Source organism: Ipomoea triloba, chromosome 5 (assembly GCF_003576645.1).
Source record: "Ipomoea triloba cultivar NCNSP0323 chromosome 5, ASM357664v1".
Taxonomy (NCBI): domain Eukaryota; kingdom Viridiplantae; phylum Streptophyta; class Magnoliopsida; order Solanales; family Convolvulaceae; genus Ipomoea; species Ipomoea triloba.
The window spans coordinates 12,912,651-12,918,650 of record NC_044920.1 but is presented as its reverse complement, the minus strand read 5'-3'; positions in this window follow the sequence as shown (position 1 = coordinate 12,918,650).

The following is a 6,000-nucleotide window of genomic DNA, read 5'->3' as shown; positions in this document are numbered from 1 at the left end:
AGAAATTGAGAGAGAAATTTGAGTCTTTAATTCGTACTTCAAGCACCTTCTTTAGTCTTAGAAGAGGGTATTTATAGGTGTTTTAGAAATGTGTCTGTTGGAGGAAAACTCATTTCAAACGTCTATTGACTAGTGTGTAGAAACCGGTGGGTAATCTGGAGGTTAGGTGAGTATGTCAAATCTTCCAGCCGTTGGTGACTTATTTTGCTCTAAACATATCTTTTTGCTCTGCACAAAATGTCTAGACTTTTAAGAAAAAATCTTCCTTAGGGTGTGTTCATAGAACTCTCTTTGCCTTGGACACATTCACCCATGTTTTTAAGGTTTCGAACTGTTGGCTCAGAGAATGTCTCGAACATTTCTTTTCGAATGGTTAACTGTCACTATTCGAGTTAACATTTCAAACCTTAAAACTTTACAACCTCTCGGATACGAATGGTTGACCTTACCATTCGTTTCACATTTTACTTCGAAAGGTAGACCCTTCCACCATTTGACTTTTGTAACCTTTCGGTCTTACAGTTTTCTACTCTTCAAATCTGTTGGAAAACCATTCTATAAAGATTAATTTTCCTTGAGTTTCGGATCTGTCCAAATCAGTCATCCCCCCTATCTGCATGGTTGAGACGTGAGCATGTTTGTGTTCCATATTCATACCCACGAAATTAGCGCAAATGTGTGGTCAGCAAGGAGAAATTAGTTGAGCTCTAGCCTATAAATTGCATTCTCCATATTCGAACAAGGACAGACGAGGACTGCCTCTTGTTCATTCATTCATTCATAGCTTCTTCTTTTCCTATCTGAGCACAACACTATGTTACTTATCTGTGTAGCCTGTTGAAAGCGTGCCGGAACCATCACCGAAAAATTTACGCTTTTAAGGTAGTGTTTTATAAACACGGCATAGAGTTATGTTCCTATTCATTTCAAGTTCCTTCGTGTTCGGTCGTAGCACACAGTTTTCCTGTTCAGACTTCATGTTGGCGTTGTTACAGCTTAAATTCCACAACAGTTAAAAGCGTAAAGTTCTTGCTGTAAACAATGTTGTCTATCATCAACAGAATAATGAGATACTTATTCGGATAGATTGTTTTGGCGGTGGAGAGCAGAAATTGTGGGGGTGGTGGCGTACGTGTTCATGCAAATTAAAGGTTAAAGGTAATACTAAAAGTTGGAAGGAATGACAAGGGGATAAAGACTACTGTTGTTGATCTGGCCTACGCCAGTGGGGCGCCCGTCGATGGGTTTGTAGCTGCTGATGGCGAGCTCGTGTCGGAGGTGTCGAGATTGGAAAACGGAGAGTGGCCAACAAGCCAAATTCCGGACGCAGCAGCTAGCAAGACTAACGTATATATGGCTCTAATGCTTCCTTCATAATTAAGTTAAGTATGATAATACTTTAATATTTATATGTGTGTGAATATTTTCTTTGAGTATCAACTGTGCATGCATGCATCCCTAAATCTTAGCTTCTATTTCTTTTGGGTTTTCACATTAAGCACATAATTTATTAAGAAGCATGTACTTCTTAAGCTTAGATTTTTAATATTAATATATGATGTTCCTTACATTTTGAAATTAAAAAAAAATGTATATGTGTATATATACATTGCATGGGTAGATTACATTGGGACTCACATGAGCTGATGAATAGCTCTCTTGTTTCTTTTAGCAAAAATTGAGATTTAGGTCTCTAGATCTATTGTTCAAAGCCAAATTCTGAGTTAATTCCATTTTTGGTCCTAGACTTATTAGACGTTTGACAGAATTAGTCCTCCATAATAAAAATGGTCAGATTCTAGCCACGCTTTTTGATCGTTGGACACTTTTAGTCCTCCGTAACTTTTGCCGTCTTAGGACTGTTAATTAGAAGGGCTTTTTGGTCTTTTTATGTTGTCTTCTTCTCATTCTTTTATTCCTCCATTTTAGTGGTTGTTTTCAGCTACAACAAGAACAAAGATGAACAGAGTTTGAACACCAACTGCATCAAAGAAGAATGACAACTCCCCTGCACAGCGTGCAAAGCCAGCAAAGAAGAGTATAGATGTGGTTATAAGCGGGGTAGATATGGATATCTCGTGCATCCCAACTCCTGTGTGTACCTGCACCGGGACACCTCAACAGTGCTACCGATGGGGATGTGGAGGTTGGCAGTCAGCGTGTTGCACCACAACTATATCAATGTACCCTTTGCCTATGAACAACACGAGACGCGGAGCAAGGATTGCTGGACGGAAGATGAGCCAGGGTGCATTCAAAAAGGTTTTGGAGAAACTCGCGGCTGAACGCTATAACTTCGCTAACCCTATCGATTTAAGGACTCACTGGGCTAAGCATGGAACTAACAAGTTTGTGACCATCAGGTAAACTCGTATTCGGGTTATCAGTTGTGCCATTTCCATCTTTAGCTTATATATATGTTGGTGGCCTTTTTTGTTTCAGAGCCGCGTACTGAAATTTTAGTGCTCGAGGATCGCCGATATCCTCTTCTCTAGCTCGTTTTGCAGCAGGTGGAGGTTCTGAGGAATGTGGTCGTTATGAGGAGACAACACAGGAAGTTTATCGGAAACACCGCCTTTACGCATACTACAATTGGTTTACTCTATCAAAGCTTGTATTGCTTGGACTCTAAGAACCTAGGGAGACAAACCTCAGTCTGAATGGCTAGTTTACAGTTTACCATTCTCTGTTTAGGTATGATGTACGTTCACATAGCCAAGAGAAGGCGAACCCCCTACAACAAATATGAATTTGCAGATGAATACTCCGTAATTGACCATTAATGCTTTTCATTTTACATTTTCTGTCTCCATATTGGAATAAATAGGTATCTTTCATGGAAATGGTCAAATATAGAAATGAATATTTGTTTTCATCTTACCTCAAATCCTCAATATAAGCCCAACATCTTAAGCTCTGAAACATGGCTAGGATCAAGTTCACAGACAATCAGACATCCTTATTTAGTGCTTCTCGATCTTCTCCAATTAAACCTCTAAGCAAATAACAGAGGATGGGCAATAACAGTTGCATTCATTTATGCAAAATAAAAAAAATACATAAAAATGCGACGTCGGGCTCTGCAAACTTCCTCTGCCTCCGCCGCCGTTGTCGGGTTCTGATGTCGGAATCCTCCGCATACGTTATTATGGAGCTGGCTATCGTTAACGGCTTCGCGCCGTGAGACCTCATCGTAGCAATAATTCTGGCGAAGAATGCAGACATTTAGAATCGTTAGCTCCTCCATCAACCAATTCGGCGGCGACCTGCTCGGAAAATTAGCATCCACGCAGCCTAAAAAGAATTAGGAGAAGACAACATAAAAAGACCAAAAAGCCCTTCTAATTCACAGTCCACAGACGGCACAAGTCACGGAGGACTAAAAGTGTCCGGTGACCAAAAAGCGTGGCTAGAATCTGACCATTTTTTATTATGGAGGACTAATTCTGTCAAACGCCTAATAAGTCTAGGACCAAAAGTGGAATTAACTCCCAAATTCTTTATTTTGATGAAAAGTCAAGAAAGTGCATGAAGTTGAAAATTGTTCATGTGTTAAATAATTGAGGAACACAAATTTATCATACACATGATTAATTTATTAGTGGGAGTTTTTTGTTCCTTCAAATATTGAATATGAGATGCATATATATTATTGTCATATTATTGTAGACATTTAATTATGTACCAAAATTATTTGTACAAGCATGATAAGCATGTACCAAAGGCTTTAATTGTAATTTGTTGGTAGCATGGAAGAGTCATCGTTCTTGAATACTCCATCTAGGAAAATGGTTTTTAAGTAAACTTCGGTTTCACCATTCGACCTGAGAGTTTTTAAGAAGTAAGATGTTGATCATGCAGGCTAGTTGAAGTGTCACTTGATCCTCACTTGAAATGAGTTTGACTTTCATAACATGATGTTAAATAATTAAGCCATTGCAAATAAATATTGCTTTAAGTGGTGAAATAATAATGTTGAATTAAATTACCATTTTATATATAAGTGGGGAATATTTATTCTTTTGAGAATAAATATGAAATTTATATTGTCATATCAATGCTTTATATGAGTTATGAATCTTCTCTAGTGAAGGAAAAATAGTGAAGTTGAAATAACGTAACTTTAAATGCTAAATTATAGATGCTAAATTTCATCTTGTTGAAATTTATGTAAATAAATTCTTCTATAATAAATGCCAATTTGGATATAATCTTTGAGTATGAGATCTATTTTTCTCAAGTATGTAAAATTTATGATTATGTTGTACAATCTGAAGCAACGTGCAATCAACATTATTTCTGTGAGGCAATGTGCATTTATACATGCTATTTAAAATCTTAATTGAGTCATTTTGAAGATCTACGAATATTCCTATATAAAGGAAAATAGTAGTGGTTTAAGGAAACCTATTTGGTTGAAATGTATTCCACTATTAAGTATGTATTAACCAAGTGCATAGTTGCTATAAAGTCTGCATGACACAATATGCTTTGGGTAAGAAAACAAATATTAACAAATATTTTGAGAAAAATATTTGTAAGTGTTGCATTGTGGGGGTAATTAACGCCGTGCATTTCTTGTTTAGAAGCCAGCCTATGGTACCTAGAATGATGAAAAATGTTTCATGTTAAACATGGAATCTCAGGGGAATTACTTGTGAGAAAATAAAGTACATGTCAAAGTGTACATAAGTTTGATCGAGAGTATCAACTTACTTTAAAAGAAATGACTAATTATGAGGTTAGTTGTTGAATTCTTGATGGGATTATTTAAAGCCCTAAGAGGTGATGAATTCGTGGTGGATCCCACTTTTGTGGTCAAACGAAGCCATGGAAAGAATCACAAAGTAGTACACTAATTGCTTATTCCTATGATGTGTGTACTAGTGAGGTTGAGCTACAACTCTTAATGAATTTATAACCCTATGCGATGGGTGGTCCTATTGAGATGGACTTAATGAATTCATTGATTAATAATTGAGAGGGTGAGCATAAAATGCTCTTAATGATTTCATACCCTAATTTAGGTATAGTCTATATTGAGATAGACCTAACGAAATCACTTACTTGAGTAAAAAGGGTTAACCGCCTTGCATGAAAGATAATGGGCTATCTTTCTAAAGCACTCATGAGAATCTGAGGTTCAGTGATTGGTGGATATATGTTCACAATGTGAGGTGTAGCCACTTCATGAAAATCCACCAAACCAATCTTGCATAGCTAGATCAACTATGAAAGCAAAATTCTTAGCACTTGGTCTTCCAAGCCAAGAAATTGAGTGGTTAAGAAATATGTTGGTAGATGTGCAGTTGTGGGGGTGTTCCACAACTTCAGTACCTATGCATTATGATTCTTAAACTATCATTTGTGGGAAAAAAATTTGTCTAGAATGGGAAGAAAAGACACATAAGAGTTAGACATGAGTCTATACGACAGTTAATTGACAACGGGGTAATGAAATATGTGAAGTCCGGCTGAGAGAAATATTGCAGATCCTCTCACAAAATGTTTAAACAGAAAGGTCATCCTTGAAACATCAAGGGAGATAGGTTTAAAACATGTGAGGTAAGGAATTCATGATGGATACCACTAAGGTGGCCAAATGAAATCATGGAAAGACTTACATCTAATTTCTGAAAATAAATAGTCATAATTCACTCTGTAGCCTGTAATAATTGGTCTACGTTGAGATAGATTTGACAAAGGTAAAGTCTATATTAAGATAGACTTGACGGATCTAAAAAGTCTATATTGAGATAGACATAACGGGGTTGTGTAAAAGTCGATGTGTGCATTAAGTTCAAAATTTATCTAACCAAAGAGTTCAAGCTTCATATCACTCTTGGAAAGAAAATTACTCAATGTCACTACATGTTAGGTCAAGAGCTGATTCACTAACATTAAGGTTTGGTGTACTGCTCAGACATATTTTTTTTAGCCATCTTTATGAATGGGTGGGGGATTGTTGGAAAACCATTCTATAAAGATTAATTTTCCTTG